Source organism: Hirundo rustica, chromosome 2 (genome assembly GCF_015227805.2).
Source record: "Hirundo rustica isolate bHirRus1 chromosome 2, bHirRus1.pri.v3, whole genome shotgun sequence".
Classification (NCBI taxonomy): domain Eukaryota; kingdom Metazoa; phylum Chordata; class Aves; order Passeriformes; family Hirundinidae; genus Hirundo; species Hirundo rustica.
The window spans coordinates 60,681,442-60,701,518 of NC_053451.1; positions in this window are offsets into that span (position 1 = coordinate 60,681,442).

Here is a 20,077-nt window from a genome sequence, read left to right on the forward strand (position 1 = left end):
CTATTTGCTTTGAGCTTTGTCATCCATTTCAATATATTTTGGCAAGGTACACCCACTTTTATTTAATATAATAGACCAACATCAGTGAAAAAGATTGAGTTTTCCATAAAGCAAATAAACAGATTTTTATATATTCCTGGCTTAAAGAGCAATATAGGAGTAACACATTTTTTATTGATGTTCTGCCTATATTAAGGCTTCATGATGAGTTTATTGAGTAGAATCAGATTCTTAGTATTGGAGGTCCACAAATGAGTAATAGCATTCCTTTAAGGAAACACATCTATAAATGTTTGATTATGAGCACATACCTATATTCTATTCAAGTCAATGTGACTTAAGTATATGCTTAAAATTTTGATAGTTAACCAAGAACTTTCTTAACTCAGTTGGGACCTAAGAGAACTTACTAATAAGAAAATAAATCCTAAGTCAAATGTTGCACTTTAAAACATATTTATATGTTTCAAACATATCCCAAACATATAACATATATATCATATTGTGATATATGTGATCACAATATGATCATATATAATAACTTCCTATAGAGTTACTGCATTACTTTATGCTTTTGAACTTGGATAATTATTATCTACAATACTAAAATCCATACAGTGTTCAAATCTTTTTTATTATCATCTGGGAAGGGGGTTACATCTGTTTATGGATTTTTTTTAACAAAATATTTTAAATATTTTTGTTCTGTCTAGAATAATACATTTTACATATGGGCCTGTGCAACTGATGTTGAGGAATATATCTGGTCCAGGTAGCTTGGCTTGCAAACTGTGGATTGAGATGCAGATTGAGCTCTGGGTGGGAGCCTAAAATAAGACGCTGTGAACTGCCAACCTTTGGTACAAAAAACAGGATAGCCGTGGGTGACATCAGTCAGGGGGATGGACACTGAGGGACAGGAGGGGAAATTGCCAACGTTTTGCATAACAAAGATGCAGACCATTGACTGCCATCAGTGGATGGACATGGAGAGGAAGAGGGAGACTTGCCTGCAGGTGGACTCTGAGGTTCTGAAACCCCAGGGTTGGGGTCCTTCTTGGGGGCACCAGCTCGGGTTGCTTCTGTGTTACTGTGCGGTGGATAAATGGCTTTATGGAATGAGATATCTGACACTCTGCCACGGGAAATCCGGGGCCGAACCAGTGAGGAAACCTGGTCTGACTGTGGAGTCATGCTGGTCATGGGAACCGCCCACTGCAAAGGGGCTTTGACCCAGCAGCTTGGGATTTGACTGCCAGGGAATCTCATGGATGGTCAGACTAGGAAGTTTCCTTAACACTGAATGATTTGGAAAGCACAGAGGGCCACCCAAGAGCTGGTGCCATGTTTGAAAGTAACACTGGTTAAATGGACGTGACAAAAGTACATAAAGAGTTTTGACTGCCTTAGATTAAAAGTCAATTACACTAGCAGCAGCTTCTGTCTCCCACAGATGATCCCAAAGTACTTTATATATTATATATAGGAACAAGAATAATCCACCTACTTCTGGAACACAATTATCTCTGTGGGAGAAGTGTGGCATTCCATGATAGCAACCACATGCTCTGGCAAGATAATTTGATGCAATTGCAACTTTAAGCACTTACATCCAGCAAGCATAAAAATATATTATATAATGTATAAAAAAATCTCTACAGAAACAAAAGAATATATAGAGACACATACATAAATATGTCCAGAAGGAGATGAGGGGCAAGGGTGTTCTAAAAATCTAGATTTACATTTAATTTTTTTTTTAATGGAAACAAAATAAAAAGTAAAAAGAAAATCCATCCAGGTTTTGCATAACTGAAGTTAAGCATGACCTCTAAAACTTTCATTTTCACTTCCTCTGCTCACTTTTGTGTTACTGTGATTTTATTCAATTAGTAAAAGAATAACCACAGCTGCCAATAATTAGCATGTGTTCTTTCTCTCTTTTCCTCCTCCCTCCATAGTGATACAACAAAATACTTAGTAGCTAAGGAACTGTATCTGGTTGTCTGGAATTATGAATTTTCTTCCAGTATTAAAAGTGTTGATTCAAGTCATGTATATTTAATAATGGTATGGAAGTCAAAAAGAGTATTTTGAGTAGATCTCATTAAAATTGTCTTCATCCTGTTTATTGCAGCAGCGTTTGTCCTCAAAGGACTCTTATGGTGTCAATCTATGTGGCCACACGAGATAGATGGAGGAAAATTCTGATGTGTAGGCTGCAGAATTTGCATGTCATTCACACTTACTTTCTTCTTGACAAAATTTATAGTTTGAAGGTGAGAAGCATTTATTTGGTGACAAGACATGATTCTTTTCAATATTGATACATCAGACCACCAGTTGCCAAAAAAAACCCTAGGGAATCTGTTTCATCACTCTGTGATTCAATGCTATAATACTATAGTTCCATTGATTTCAAACCCATTGTGTTGTTTTGCTGGAAAGGACACATTTATGGCTACACATATAACAAAGAAAATACATTTTAAAAAGCCATTTTCTTAAAATTTCCTTCTCTGAAGTCCATAATTTATATGCACAATTAAGTATATACACATTTTGTACAAACCCACAAATATATGTTAAAAGAACTTATTAGGCTAAGTGCTCAATCACTCAAAAATGTTGGATTTGAGATTCCTATTGCAATGTTAATGTTATCCCTCATACATATGCATTATGTTATAATCTTTATTACACCACTACACAACATATTTTCCACAGGACCTCAGCCTCTCTTACAGGCCATGAATGTATGATACCCACTTAGTGATCAATATGATGATCAATATTTTCTTTTACCTGCATTATTCAGTGTGTGACTCAAGGTTTTACTTTCTTCATACAATTCAGACTTTATTTCTGGACAGGAGCTATGATTAGTCTCTTAGAGGCTTCTCTAAGAAGTTCATGATGAGGGTATCCCAGTGCTTCATTAATGTGGAAGCACTACAACTATTCTACTGGGGTACATGGTGATATTACCCGTGTTTTGAGGAGAGGAAACTGAGGCGCAGAAATCAAATCCATGCAGTAGCTGGTGACAAAATTCAGAGTACAAAGCATTAGTGTCCTTCAGCCTTCAAAACTTAACCACAGCAAAACACTACAAGATTCCAGTCCCTGGGCATGTGTGGTTAAACTGCCCAAAATTACATAGATGGTGTCTTAGTGACAAGACTAGATATCAGCTGCTGTAACAGTATTTAGCATCAATGTTTTTATATTATTATATTTTTCCTCCTTGTAAGTAATTCACTGTATATATTTCTTAGGGATTTTGACTTTTGCATTTGTGTAGGTGGACTTTTACAATTACAAACATCTTTAAAGATAGGAAAACCATTTCTTTTTCATATTATGAATAAACCTTGAAATTTTCTTACCTGGTTAGACAATGGTGCTTGTAATGCCAAGGTTGTGGCTTTGATCCCTGTATGGGCCACCCACTTAAGAGTTAGAATTGATGATCCTTGTGGGTCCCTTTCAATTCAAAGTATTCTGTGATTCTGTGGATCACTATACCTGAAAATTGCTGCCATATACCAACATTCCAGAAGAGATGCAAAGATGACCAAATACACCTAAAAGAAAGTGCTAACTTAGATGTGTAGTTCTTCTGTTGCTTTGTTTTTTTAATCTTCTAAACAATTCAGCCTGCAAAAGCAATATAAAATAGCAAGCACATCATGATTGCAAGGCCAGGTGCATAAAAATATATTCACTACACATTCCTTAAAAGCTTGCAAAAGCTTGCAGCTCTATCTTCCAAGTTTATAGGTTAATTTCTATAAGTTTTCAGAAGTACATTAGAAACCCAGTCTCTGCCTTTTTCTTAGATGTCTAATATGAATTGGATTTCAAATCATAAACAGCTGCTAGTCACATTTAGGTAGACTAAGGACCGTTCTTTCTATATTACACTGTTTTTTTCCAGTTTGTTGTACTGACATAGGCTTTTCTATGTATAGATCAACTTGGGTTTGGTACAATCAGAAAATTTTCCAAATTACTTCTCTTTTTAATAAATAACAAGAATCATTATGGAAGTGTAAAGCTCTGGTCCACAGACCTTCTGCATGGTTGGAAGAGGAATCCTTTGGAGAAAAGCTGCATGGATAGGCTGTTACAGAGTTACTCCTGAGTCAAGGAGGAGTTCTAAATAACATCAGGCACATAAATGCACATACATGAATTCGTATAAAAGTATGATTACAGAAAATAGCATCATTATAAAGGTTAAATAAACATGCATTATTGATTTATAAAGGACTTAAACATTTCTCAAGAGCATAATTTTATAAGGTAAAAGGACCTTCTTTTTATTTTCTGTTGAGAACTAGTTGAAGGTCAGTTATTAATAGTTATCACAAAATAGATTGTTTTAATTAAATCTGTTGTTCTGAAAGAGTCTGTTGTTTATTTGACACTTATATTTATTTTCCTCTGTTATAAAAGCAGAAATAACTAAGAGAACACAAGTTATCTTAGTGTCAGCTTCAGGTTAGTCAGAAAGCTGCCATTTATTTCTAAACAAAGTGAGGTTTAAGAAAACTCATGAAGAATTATTTGGGTAACTTTCTGTGTAGAAGACTCCTCCTTGTGGTGTGTGGCTCATTTCTATGTATTCTATGGTCACTTTCATGGTTTTTGGCAACAGCCAAATAATAATTAAAAAAACCCAAAAACAGTCCCCCCACCCCTCCCCCCCCCCCCCAAACCAAACCAAACCAAACCAAACCAAAAAAAAAAAAAAAAAAGGGCAAAAAAAACCCCACAAACAAACAGAAAACATTTCTCTGTCAGAACACTATATAATGCAGAGGTGTGTGATGTGTCTGGCAATAGCATCCATCTGCATCCAGTTTTATCATTAACCCTCCATACTCTCATTTCCCTGAAAGGAGTATCACCACTGTTAAGCCTGTTTCCCAGAAGAGGAGATCATAAAACTCATAAAGTAATAGTTTGGCACTCTTTATGTTTATTTTGCATAACTTCTTTCCACCCTGTATTTCAGTTACTTAGACATCAGAGCCTCAGCATGCTGCTGCAACAGAACAGCTTGATTGAGTTTCCAATTTTTGTGCCACAATTAAGTGTAATTCTAATCCATATATTTGAACAGTGTTCCAGAATTTAGAGACCATCAGCTAGAATTCACATTGTGACATGCAACTCCTCACTCTGCAGATGAGGGAAAAGTAGGTTTTGAAGATTATTTCTTTTCCAATAACTGCACTAGTGTTTTCTAACATCTTGGAATTTGCATCAGGCTTTTAGCAAAGTCTCTATGTTAATAACATAAGTAGTTTGAAAATAAGAATATTTCTCCCATCAGCACTATTTGTTGTCTTAAAATTTGTTCATCAGCAACTATCCTTCAATGATTGAACCAAAAGAAGTCATTTAAGACTGAGGTAAAAGAAACTAATATTCTTTTCCATGGAGAAGGAGGTAAAGAAGATTCCCTAATGAATGTTCAAGTGCCTGTAGATGCAGTTCAAAAAGTACTGAGGAAGAATCTGTACCAAGTAAATGGTTAAAGCCTACTCCCAAAATGACTGTGTTATGTCTGTGCCTAACAGTTTGAGAGTATAGTAAAAAAAAATTATGTATATAAAAGTGTGATGATCATAAAAAAATCTATTTTAATACTTTTTAGGTCAGAAAAAATAGGCTTAAAAATCTTATCCTTGTATAGTCTTTCCAGTTTCAATTTCCCATACTTCCATAAGTTTTTTATGTGTTGATCAAGTGGCTGAGTGTAAGAAGCACAGACCATATAAAGCTATCTACATTGATTTCAGTGGAAGAGAGGTTCACATATGCTTCTAGATTCTGGGCTTTCATCTCTTTATATTATAAAAAGGTATCATAGCACAGAAGTGCCTGAACCACCTGTCAGCCAGTCACATGAACAGAAATGTGCCAGAAAGGCTAGAAAGAGCTACCAGCTGTCTCTGAGAGTGGTGTAGCAATTGTGATGTTGTAGGACCTGCCAGTCAACAAAGGCAACTTCAGAAACATCATTGTGCCAATACAGCTGTATCACTTTCCATCATTTTGGCTAGTTCCAAGGTCTCTCCACTAGTTTCATCTTACAAGAGGGTTCAAAAGCAGCAGAGTTTAAAGCTTGCATTTATTAGCAAAAACAGATTCTATGACAGGACCCTAGAGGATTTGCCTTATTAAAAACAATGTTAACTGCTACATATCTAGTGAATTTTTCCTCTTCTCATAGACAGAAAAAATAGATAATAATTTAAAAAAACTTGAAGTTCAGAACTTCATGTTCGTGCCAGTATCTGCTTGTAAAACTGTGTTATAGCTGGAAATACTTTGACAATGCTATATAAGCTGATTTTCTGGCACTCCATTAGTTTGTTCCTGGAAGAAATGTCTTCCATGGTACATTACTTAATGTATTTCAGAAGAAAGATTTTTAAAACCCTCATTTCATGGGCATGACTTAAGCACTCAGTTATTTTAAACTAGAAATATATTTTTAAGAACTTGTATATAATTCAACACTGTGCATTCCTCTGTTCAAAAACAAAAAAGAGGAAGAGAACTTGCAAGATTTTGTTTTTTCCACAGACAATTTCCTATTCACAATAACAGTTCTAATACATAGATAAGATCACCATGTAACCTCTTTCAGATGAAAGGTAAAGTACACTTCTTTGCTACTATAAACCCAAGTAGCACAGTACACGCATTAAACATAAATAAATCAGCAAAAACTACTTCACTGCACATATGATTCTTTCCTCTGGGAGAAGATGAGGGGAAGCATAGACCAGATTTGAATTCATGATCACATTTCTTATTGGAAAAGCTCAAGATGAATGTGACATAAAAACCTGAATCCATTACTACAGTAACTGTAGCTCTATTCTGGTGGGAGCAGAATATTTAATTGCAATCAGGCACCAAGGAAGAGACAGATCAAGAAAATTCATACTTGAATTGAGTTTTTAATTTAACCAAAAAGTTTGTGGCTTATAGATCAGGCCATATCTAAGAAGTACATAATTAAAAATTTTAGATATTTTATGCCCACTTTTTCCATGACTTAGGAACATCTTCCACAAGTACCACAATGGTTGAAATAGACATATGTTGTATCATAATTTATCTGTATCATCTCTGTCTAATATATGTGCTCTAAGGTAGCGTTCTTTGGTAGTATCTGCAACATAGTTCATTTCAGCTCATGGAAGAAACAGTGAGAATTTTGATTTTAATAACAATGGCCATAAAACATTCAGCTATGAAGCACTCAAGCTAACTTTGCATCCTGAATATTTGTTTGCCTGTGAGTGGGTATATTATACAAAAAGATGGTTATGAATGAAGTCACTTAAGCAGTAACAGAATTCTCTGATTTAAATAAAGTTTCTAGTACAGTATTCAGCAGGTAGCATACACTTTCACACAGAAAGCTGATAATGGAAATTAGTATCAATCAAATGGCCTTGCTTATTTCTGAGAAATCATTTTAGAATCTTGTTTACTAATCGACCAAGGAAAAAGAAACCTTTAAATAATTTAATTTTCTGGGCATTACGGCCAGAAAGTTAAAAGCAGCACTTGTCCCAAACACCATACCTTGAAGTTTTGGAAATGCTTGAACTTATGTACACAATTGCATTCAGGTTAATTCTTGACTGGCTGGGGTAGAGTTAATTTTCTTCACAGTGGCTGGTATGGGGCTGTGTTTTGGATTTGTGTTGATCACAGGGTCAATAATATCCACGCATTTGTGTTATTGCTGAGTAGGGCTTACACAGAGCTAAGCCCTTTTCTGCTTTTCATACTGCCTTGCTGGCAAGAAAGTTGAGGGTGTGCGTACACGAGCATGGGAAGAGACACAGCCTGGACAGATGTCCCAAACTGACCAAAGGGGACATTCCAGACCATGTGTCGTCATGCTAAATATATAAAGTGGAGGGGGGAAAGGAAGAAAGGGGGATTTCTGTAGTGATTACGTTTGTCTTCTCAATAACTTTTACCTGCTATCTTGGAGATGGCTGGACACCTGCCCGCCCATGGGAAGTGGCAAATTAATTCTTTGTCTTGCTTTGTTTTGCCTGTGTGTATGGCTTTTGTTTTGCCTATTAAACTGCTTGCATCACAGCCCACAAGTTTTCTAGATTTTACCTATCCTGTACTCTCCCTGATCCTGCTGGGTGAGGAAGAGAGGGTCTGTATGGTGCTTTGTTGCCAGCTGGGGTTAAATCACAACAGCACTCCTTCCTAAAACAAGTGCTCAGCAAATCCTTCTAAAAATACAGTTTTAAATCTTGAGAAATTTCAGACATGCTTTTCTTTTAGGCGTCATCATACACAGGACTTTTCTTTAGGGTCTCCTATTGTTTTTTAAAATAATGAAAAATTAGTGCTAATGTCTCTAGTTCCAGTAAAATTTTCCCAAAAGCAGCCACGGTCTACAAGGCAAATTCTAAAATGCCTAACCCCAGCAGTCAGCTGTTTCACTTTCATTCAAATGAAGCTGTGCTTCGATACACCACACAAATTGTATGGACTTTACTGACACTACTAAAATGTTCTATTATGCATTGTGACTCCCTGATGTGTCTAATTGTGTTACATTGTCAGCTTTATAAAATCTACTGTAAAAAGCACTTTATTCTTCTGTCTTTTCTGTGATGTTGTGCATTTCTTTCTTGTATTAAGTGTTAGCTAGTTTTCTATTAGATGTTTTCTACTTTAATTAGATGTTTGAAAGTCTTCTGGCTTTAAGCTATGTAGGCTATAATCAACCTGCAATGCTTGATTTCAAATTTTTTCCTGAAAAATATCAAGAATGTGCTTGGATAATTTAGGTAGACTATGTATACCTAAACTGTAGAAATGCAATATGATAATAACTTCCAAATAGAAATGCTCAGTATTCAAATGGTCACAAATTTAAAATGTTTTTTCCAGATTTTTCTCTTTTTTTTTGAAAATAAATATTCTCAAAGTAAATCTACTGTGGGTATATAACAGTCTACTTTACAAACTATTATTTGATAATTATATTTATTAATATAAATTCCAAAAGCTTAGATGGGTTTGCATTTATGCTTTTTTTTCTTTTTCTTTAATTTTGCCACATGCTTAAGAAACCTACTTACATCCAATTATCCTAGGTTTAGGCATACTGTTTTTCTATTCTTTGAATGACTCAATCCTTTGATAATACTAAGATTTTTTCAGGCTTTTCCAGTTGAAAGGTACTTTCCCAGGTATTCTTTATAGCATCTGAAGTATTTTTTTTTTTAACTACAACATGAAGAAGTCATAAAAACCAGATTATTTTCTATTTTTTGTTTTGCCTTTATAATAACTTTCATACCAATACGGACAAAATGACACTTTAAATCAAAAAACACCCATGGATATAAAAAGTGTGAGAAGGCAGTACACATTAAAATCATCATAAGACCATTGCTACATTTGAGAAAAGGGTTTTTTTTTTTTTTATTTTAAAGTAAATGTTTTATAGAAAGAATAAGCTGAGATATTTAAAAGATATATGGAAGAAGTATGTATAAGAAAACAGGAAGTAAAATAAGACAATGGCATTTAAAATATGAAATGCACTTTGTTACCAGCACACAGATTAGCTGTGACAGGGACATCTAAATGCATCATGAAGAGCTGCATGTAAAGAGCTGTACAGACAGAATTGCTAACAATGCATGAGGACATCTTCTGTTGATCCAACAAAACCTATGAAGAATGCTTAAATATATGGTTTTCTATAATGTCTCAGGATTGTCAACTTATGAGTTTTTTCTTACTCTCATAATAGTATATGTTGTTGTTTTTTAAGCTTAAAGACTTCTTGTCAGATAATAGTTTATAAAGGAATCTCAAATGTCTGAAAAGTTTTTCATGTTTGGGTTTGTAAAGAAAAGACAGTAGGTGTACAGATTCTGAGTTTAAAATCAAAACAGCAAACAAGGATCATCTTCAAATTAATACTATTTTGAACTAATTTAAAAATCCTGTGTCTTTTGGTTTTGCATCATCTCTTTGAATGCCCAGAGATGGTAACATTTAATCTATTGTTTTATAAATTTACTAATTTACACTTTGACACGCTCAATCTTTTGAAGCACTTTCTCACAAAACACAGTATGTATGGAAAATCTGAGTCACTTCTAAGAATAAACAATCTGCTCACATTATAGAATGTAATTTCGATTACACTGAAACTTTTTTAAAATCAGTTTCAACCTAAAATTGCCAATTTAGATGCACAGTCAAATCCAGACGAAGAAAGGCAGCTATCTATTTGTCTCTAGTGTGGCTTCTCTTTCAGAATGAAAGTATTATTTTAAAAGGCTTTGAAACAGCCTTTTAGTGGGATATTCTACATTTTTAAAATTTTCTGTAATGTTCTGGAAGTGAAAACACAAAGAATTTCGTTTCTTCCACCCCTCTCCTCAACTGCCTGTATCTTTATACTCTGTAGGTTTGTTTTCCATGGGCTGTTTTTGAAAATTCCTTTGAGAGGCAAGAAGTGCTTCTGCAGCATTTCCAAGAAGAATAGGAGAAGCTTTTGTGACTCCCTACAAAAGATCACAGGGGAACTGCTGTACACACGGATTTAAATCATCTAGAAGAAAGGGCAAATAGGCACACAGAATCTGTAATCAGTTAACATAAACCATCCATCTATTAGTTCACATTCCAAGAAAAGGAGTGGAGGGGTGGAACCACCCCTTTGACTTCTGGGCAGTGACACAATGCGGGCAGTATGCCTTCCTTCTTCCCGGAGTTCTCCACTGCAGGCAGGAAGTCAGGAGAACATGCCCTAGCAACAGATTTGCAACAGTATTATAACTCCAGGCAGCCTACAAAAGTGATGCAGGGTATCTGAAAGGGTTGTCTTTTTGCACATTCATGGCTTTTGATCTGAGACACTCTGCCTGTGTTTGAATTTGGGCTGAGGAGACTATTACAACCCTAAATACCGTAGCAGAAGAATGTCGTTTACTGAATTCCATGTTAATGACTGGCTGTTCTAAAATGTCACTGAAATGCATTTAGCAGTCTTACAGTATCAAACAGGAATCTTCCTGTTCTCAAACAATACTCTTGCTAAATTCCAGAATAATCTGTCAGAATCATCTCACAAAGACTTTTTCCTTGTATAAATCCTCTAAGATTTTTGGGCAGATGGATGCCGTTTGACAAAGAAGTATCAGATCCTCTTCAAAAAGCATTTGAAAATTACTAGATACATCAACATTTTTTCACAAAGTATCATTAGAGGTATCATTTAAATGTTTGCAGAGATACTACAGAGACAAACCAATTTTATGGAAAGGCTATTTCTATCCCTGACAATTTTACTTGAATCTAAATATTTTTTATTGCCTGCCATACTCATTGTGCCAGTGATTCCTAAATACTTTGCCATATGTGATTTAAAATTATGCCCATCATTGATTTTGCTTTTTCTTCCTTTGTAGAAAAATAAAAATCAACAAAAATAAATGACGTTTTTCAATCTTCATAGAGAAATAAGAGAGAGCGGAATCTACAGATGTTACTGACAGTTACCATGGTTATAAAATGTGTTTTCTTTCATCAAACCCATTGTACATTTTCTAGTGTAAGACAACAAGAGATAATTTTACTATAGCTACAGTGTCCAAAGCTTGATAAAATAAGAAAGAGAGTACATAATTAATAGTTAATGTTACACTCAGGACAGTAAAAATATGTTATATTCAAAAGATTTCATTAAATAGTCCAAATATTTAATATTCAGTATCATCATCCATCAAAAGATTTATGTCAGATTAAAATAAAACATCAGTATAGACAGCAGATGAAGTTCTAAAGATTAAGCACATGAAGAGAGGAGAGGAAAACAAACAAAGCAAAAGCAACGCAGGAAGCAACAACCATACAACACATCTCCAGCCAATAAACTGTCAGCTTCTTTATCAAACTCAGTCTGAGAAGCTGAGGAATTAGCTTCAGGAATAGCTTTGTGCCATCATAATTTACCAGATAAATATCTTTGTTTGACTAAACACGCTGTAAAATAACCAAATGAGATTCAAAAAAATCAGAAATAAAAAATACATATGTAATCCATACTATATTAAGAGAAAAAAATCCCTCCATTAACAAAACAAACAAAGAAAGAAAGAAACAAAGAAACAAAGAAACAAACAAACAAACAAACACACTTTTGGCCAGTTCCAGTAAGAATGTAAACAACTTAAACTGTTAGGAAATTCTGTGCTGATTTCTGTTGCCCTTTAGTATTATATTCTGAGGCTGGTGTCAGAAATATTTTTGTATCAAAATATTTTCATTCAGCTTTCAGTTGTAGATTAAAGACTATGTCACAAGAAAGTCACAAGGTGTTTATATAGTATTGCCTGTAATCAGTCTAATCCCTTCATGTGGACTTCAGATTCTCACTGAATTCCTAAGTGTCTGCTTTCAGCATTGTTAATCACAATCTTTGTTCTTCGCTAAAGTGTCATTAAGTCACATTACAGACTCATCATTTCCATCTCTCTCTGCTGAGTATCTATCAGTATCCACATTTCATTCTTCCTGCAATGCTTCTACATGCCTTTCAACTTTCATTATCCTCATTAGAAACATATCCATATTTTTGCTTTCATCTTTTCCTTTAAGGAGCCAAAGGATGACAAAATAGTTTTCAAAGGGACCTGGGTCAGAGGAATAAGACATTTATGATGAGATTTTTCTACCATGCAAAGCACAGCAGAAAAGAAAACAAGAAGAGACAAACTAAACTTATGTAAAATTAACTTCCCTTTCATAAAAATTTTTCTTCAAAAACAAAACTTTTTATGGACCCTAGTAAAGAGTTTGAGAAATATTTTGAACATATGTGTTTACAGTAACTCCATGGTTCCAGCGATAATTACATTGATTAAAAAACTTTCTGGTACAGAGACTGTATATTCTTATGTAACTCATTTAGCCCATTGGATAGTACTTAATCTCACAAAAGGGGTCTTGAAAAGATCTCACTAAAACTGAGTAGTTTCTACTTCCTATCAATAAGGTAAACAATTTTGTTCCTTTGTCAAAATGTGTTTGTAAAACTTGTCAATTTCTCTCTTGCTATAGTGAAAATGAAAGAGGAAAAGAAATCCTGTGAAGACTGAGTACATGACAAAAAATGTCTTTTTTTCATGAGTTTTATATAAACATGTTTTGTCAACTGTTTTGCCAATTACAGCAGAGCTGTAAATCGACCAGCATGTGCTAGCTTTGAGAATCTCTTCATTTTGCTCACAGCATCCAAGTGTAGAGCCAGAGATAATTCTTTCTTTCAATCACTTCATATATTAAATAACAACTTTGTTATTTAAAAAGTTAAAGAAATAATCTTATTTTCTTCATAGAAAGTAAAAAAAAAAAAAAATCTGCATCATATACATTAAAACTAACATTTTAAAACTTTTTAAAAATGGAAAATCAATTAATTAAATCAAGAGCCTTTAGAAAAATTTCCGAAGTCAAACCCACATATAGAGATGAGATATGTAAAAGCTTGCAAATACAGTCTCCCAAATCAGACATGCTAACTAAAAGACCTGACCTACAGCAGTTAAGGTATCTGTAGTTCTAGGCTAAAGGTTGAGAAGCAGGTCTATGAACTTCAAATGTGGACTTTGGGATTTATGTACATTCAATTTTAGACATCTTTTTTTTCTGTATCTGCCACCAAATAGAATATAGCTCAGCACTCCATTAGCTGCAGTGCAAGTTCTTCTTGATTTTGAAACACTGATGAGTACTTTAAGATATAAACCCTTAGTCAAAATACTTCAAGTGTTTTATTTAGTAACTCCAGACACTTGTCAGTTCAAAGAGATTGCATACAGTATTCAATATATGAGGAGAAATATCTATACAGGATGGGATAAATAACACATACAGGTTACATGGTTTACATGCAAAGGTAATTGTCTCAAAGACAATGAATCCAATTCTTCACATCTCTAAAAGACATTTGAATTTTAATTATAGTACAGATATTTATGGTATTTCCCCTAATTCTCCACCTAATGCTGGATTAGGTTCTTGATTATTAGCACAAAAAATTTTCTATACATTTTCCTCTTCAGTCATTTTTATGATGGCTGTTGTCAAATATAGCTATAAGAAAATATGCAGGAAAAAAACCAACTATATCACCAGAACAGATTTTCTAGTCAGATAGAAGGGAGGAAAAGTAATAGTAACTATATACAAATGGGCTGCATAAGAATGAAAGAACAGTCTTCTTGAGGTCGTAGTAAAAGTTCATCTAAACTGTCTTGTGGTCAGGAAAGATGCCTATAGGAAACAATAGGAAAATGTGGCAAGAATAAGGCAGTACTTCTCTCCCATAAATTGTCAAAAATGTCAGTAGCCAGACATTTAGAAAGTTCTTAAGCAAAAGTTTGCAGCTGCGTTGCAGATTTAATTCCTCCTGCAGAAATTTCCACAGGTTTTTTGTTTGTTTGTTCGTTTGTTGTTTTTTTCTTTTTTGTTTTTTCTTTTTTTTTAATAACTCATATTCTAGAAAGCCAAACATCTTAGGAAAGTGAAACCTATGGTTTGAATTTGAGTTGTATGAAAACCTTTGACTTAATTATGATATTCTTGAACTCGTATGTCTGTATCATACCTAACTTCAGTCAACCATTTTGTACTCTGAACATTTAAGACCATCTTTTGCTGCCATTTTTGACATATTTTCTAGGAAGAAGAAATCAGGACTGTGGAAGCATTCAAACGAGAGCTGTATTATTGAATTAATTAGTGTTATAATTTGATTTTCTATTTCACTGTTTACCTTCTTTTTGCAATTTCCAATTTTATTTTTGTTTTGCATTTGACAATCAAATATATAAAATAATCTGCTTAAAAAGCTTAATTTCTGGGACTTTAAAAATAAGAGTAGATACTAAATCAGGTATAAACTCGGAATTGACTTTTACCTTCATGTACAGCATTTGGCATTTCTGAATCTTGAATTTCATCTGCCTTCTTATTGGGTACTCTGCACTGTGAAATCTTACTGCAGATTCAGTCAATTTCCGTTTTGTTCAATCTGAAGAGCTATACAACAGCACCAAATTTTAGGATCTTGCTATTCACTCCCAATCATGAGTTATATAAGAACATTTAAGCAACTTCAAAAACCAAAACTTGTGGGATATTTACATAACCTTTCCTATTTTAGCAAGTAACCATTTCCATCCTTTTACCTATTATTGGTCGAGAAATTGCTTCTTAGTCATCGATAATTTTGTTTCTTTATGAGCGGTTGTGAAGGATCTAGTTGTTAGCTTCTTGAAAATTCATGTAGGGGGTTTCAAGTAGATAACATGTATGTTTGTTAACACTTAAAGAAAATCCATACATCTACTCCATTTAGATAACATGTACGTTTGTTAACACTTAAAGAGAATCCATATATCTACTCCGTTTATGAATCACAAATGTTCTATGCTTGGTCATAGACTAATCCTTTAGCATAAGTATATTGTATGTCTATGGATTATATTATTTAACATATTTCCTTCAACATTTGCCTGAAATAGCAGTCAGATATAAAAAAATCTTTAATTTCCCACTTGCTTTCAGTGTCCTTTTGAAAATAGTCATTACATTAATTCATTCATCTGATACTAAAGCAAATTTAAGTAGTAAGCTGTCAATTACAAACAAGATCAGCATTTTCATATTTTATTTTCTTTAAGCTCTAGGGCTAAAGTAATTTCATCCTGACAATACATAGCTATTAATTTGTTATAAAACATTTTTGGAACAGTTCCTTAGAATTGACACCCATAAGAAAAAACTTATTTAATAGCCATCACTGTTAATACCAATGCAAAGAATTCTTTTATCTTTTACGCAGGACTTTATCATCTTCTGACATTCTTTTTAAAAATCAATCTTATGTTGGTTATACAAATTCTGTTGGCACAGTTTCTGCTTCTGATATATTATAAAATAACTTCATTATTATGCTGCTAGCAAATTGCTCCACAAGATATTTTTTGGCCTGCTTTATTGTATATATAAGTCTATGATGCCAAAGTCTAGACTGCCTTCTTTCATCTTTCATACACAGTTTCTGCTTTTCAATTTTAATGACTTCTTCAGCCTTCTTGAAAGAAAACCATTGGCAGTGAGGAATGCAGGAGTCATAGGACCAGAAACCAAACAGACAAGAGGGGCGAACCTAGCTGAGCAGAAGGGGTAGAAAGTGAGCTTCTGATCTCTTATTCGAGAAGTGCTCTGGTTTTCTCTTATTATGATTTAATGTAAAATGCATACACTTTGGCAGAAGCAGGATCTAGGACCTCAGTCTGTCCTCATCCAGGGGAGGGCAGGTATGGCTTCCTAGCCTTTCATTTTCTACATGTCCAAATGACTTAGCAAGGTGACCATCACCTCTGTATTTCACAAATGTCTGGGACAATTATCATTGATTTCTGACAGAGAGACTTAACTGAGACAGAGACTGAGACTTCACTCAAAACGCAAATTTCTGAGGGCACTGGTTTTGTCTGGGATAATATTCTTCATAGAAGTTTGTATCCTGCTGTGTTTTGAATTTGTGACTAAAACTGTTGATAACACAAGAATGTTTTAGCTATTGTTGAGCAGGGCTTACAGAGCCTCAAGGCTTTTTCTGCTTCTCACTGCACCTCACCATCAAGGAGGCTGGAGGTGCACAAAGAGCTGAGAGGGGACACAGCTGGGACAGCTGATCCCAAGAGTCAAAATGGATATTTAATACTATATGACATTATGTTCGTCAATATAAGCTGGGGAAGAATGAGAAAAAAGGGGTGTTCGGAGTGATGGCATTTCTCTTTCTGTTAGGCTCCCTGCTTGATGATGGAGCCCTGCTTTCCAGGAGATGTCTGAACATCTGCCTGCCTTGGGAAGGAGTGAATTAATTCCTTTTTTTGCTTTGCTTCTGTAGGCAGCTTTTGCTTTACCTAATAAACTGTCTTTCCCTCAAGCCACAAGTTTTACCATGGTCAGTTTTCCAAATCTCTCCCCATCGCATTGTGAACAGAGTGCAGACTGAGCACCATTAAACCTCAACATGAAACAAAAGTTCTTCAAGCACAGGATAGGCCGCAATTTTAACCCAAATATAAAATTAGAGACAGGGACATCTCTAGAACAGAAGGCTGTAGTTTGGTTTCCCACGGCAAGCAATGTCAATGAAGTGAAACGGCCTCAGTTCGCCTCCCATTCATTGCTCTGATTTTTTGCCTTGCATCCTTTTGATGCATATCTTTTTTTCCACCAGTTTTAAAAACAAACTATGCAGAAGCCTTTCCTGGCTTTTAAATCTGCCACTCTCCAGAAAGCTAAATGCTAGAATTAATATATAGTCAATCCTGCAGTAAACATTCATGTTCCTATATTGGTGTTTCAGTTTGAATCAAAAGTAATTTTTAAACAAATCTCCCCATTGTTCTCATTAATCACACTTTATATCACAGCATGCAGCAGTCTCAGCACATACAAACCAAGCTTCTTTTAGACTGAAAATAAACTGAGGCTTTCAATGGGCTCCAGGTACAAATGAGCCTTCAAATATTCATGCATCAGTCTGGTCTGAATTAGAAACATAGTAAAATGTGTACTGAATAACCATCAGACTAAGTGTTTTGCTTTGTGGTACAGACTTTTTAGTCATGAAGATGGAAGGTATTAAGGAATTGGTACTAACATGCCCCTCACTAGTAAACTTCCCTTTCTGACAAAACAAGTCAAAGAGCTTAACCATGATAGACTCAGAAATATTGAAAAGATTAAGTAAAGTTTCATTACATAATACTTGTTTCTAAAGTATATATAAAAAATAAAGCTGTTGTGATATGATACATTGATAACTTTATACAGGCACAGCATTATTAGATCAACTTTTTTTTTTCTATGGCTGCCTATGGCTCAATGTTGTATAATTCTGCATCCCCCTGGGCATCCAAATAAAAAAAAGAAAAATATAAAATCCCTAAATTCAAAATAACATGATTGTACATTGTCCTGATATGTGTACGGTTATGCCAAAGAAGGCAGTTTGTTTTCAATTACATTTTAAAATATATATTAAAAAAAAAAAAAAATTACAGTTGTATATAATATGTTCCAAGGCTCAAAACATCAACCAAAAATATATCTCAATATTTAAATCTATAAAAAGCATGCAAATAATCTGGTCTTCTTTTTATTATGTTTTTCAGTTATCTTTTGCTATTTGTAATTCTTTGACTTTTAATAAACAGAATTTTATTGCTGCTTGCTATCAAAGTAGCTGAGATTTTCTAAGCTTTCCTTGTCAGAATCATGCAGGTTATGTAACCAATAAAGTACATTTATCTATGCTGAGGAAACCAGACTAAACCTTTTCACATATTATAAGGAATTATTATTTTACAATACAAGCTACTTGTCTAATTTTTTTTTTTCAGAGTGTAAATATTTCTAATATTTATCTTTCAAACCATGCAGTTTTCTAAACAGTTTTGTTCTTCTTCAATTACTAAACATTCTGTCAAAAATCTGTGCTGTTTGTTAGTTAGCCTGGTACAACATCTGCACAGTTATTCAGAACTCAGAAACTCAGAAGGGCTTCCCAAATATCCTTTTATGACATAAGATAGTACTTCCTGAAAATATTTTACACAGCTTACCAAACAATGCAATTTACATTTATAAAATATCCTTCATGTGAAAATCCTAAGCACAATACAAATGAAACCAAATGCAGTAAATATATAAAAGGATAAATAAAACACAGGATTAAATCTGCCTTACAACTGATAGTGATTTTCATAGAACCAAAAACTATAGAATCATAGAATGGTTTGGGCGTGAAGGAGCCCTAAAGATCATCTAGTTGCAACCCCCTTGCCAGGGGTAGGAACATCTTTCAGAAAACCATCCAATCTGACCTCCAGGCATTGGACATCCACAACATTTCTGGGCAACATATTGTAGTACTTTGATGCCTTAAGTTTTAGATTTCTTCTTTTTCAGATTCTGTGCTACCTAGGGGTGTAGTTCTGAGCCTCATATTAAGTGCTAATAAGCTCACTTCACAGTGTAGGTAGACAAAACAAATCCTTTTCTTGCTGAAGACCAAGGACAACTTTCAGGCCTGAAAGTGTAAAGAACGGTGGACATGAAGGGAGGAACAAGAAGGATGAGACCTCACAACCTGAAGCTGTAATTGGACAATTAAACCCTAATATGCAAATGGACCAAAACTTGTAAAAGTGTAAGACTTTGTGACCAGTCAGCCATTTTGTGACCATTTTTAATCCACCTTGGGTGTAGCCCTGGTCAGGTCCTGTCCTGCCCAAGGTGGACCCTGGAGGCCTTTCAATAAATACCTGCTTTATTCTCTAGCTCTGTCCAGTCTCTGTTTCAGGTCAGCCTTTCCAAGGCATAAGTTTCACCTCCCTTACAGTAAATAATTTATTCTTAATGCCTAATCGAATCCATCCTTTTTTCAGTCTGAAGCAATTCCCCATTGTCCTTTCACTACATGCTGTTGTAAGTAATCTCTCTCTGTTTTTCTCGTAGACTCCCTTCAGGTACCGAAAGGCCACAATTAGATCACCTTGAAATCTTCTCTTTTCCAGGTTTAACAATCCCAGTTGTCTCAGCCTTTCCTCACAGGACAGTTGTTCCATCCCTCTGATCATCTTGGTGTCCCTCATCTGGACTCACTCCCACAGGTCCATGTCCTTCCTGTTCTGCAGACCCCAGAGGTGGATGCAGTGTTACAGGTGGGGTTTCACCAGAGGGGACCAGAGAGGCAGAATCCTTCCCTTGCCCTGCTGCCCACGCTGCTTTTGCTCCAGGACGCATTTGGCTTTCTGAGCTGTGAGTGCCTATGGCTGGATTATGGCCAATCCCCCATCCAGCAGCACCCCCAATTCCTTCTTGACAGGGCTGCTCTTGTTCTATTCATTCCCCGGCCCTTACTGACACCCAACCCAGGTGCAGCACCTTGTACTTGGTC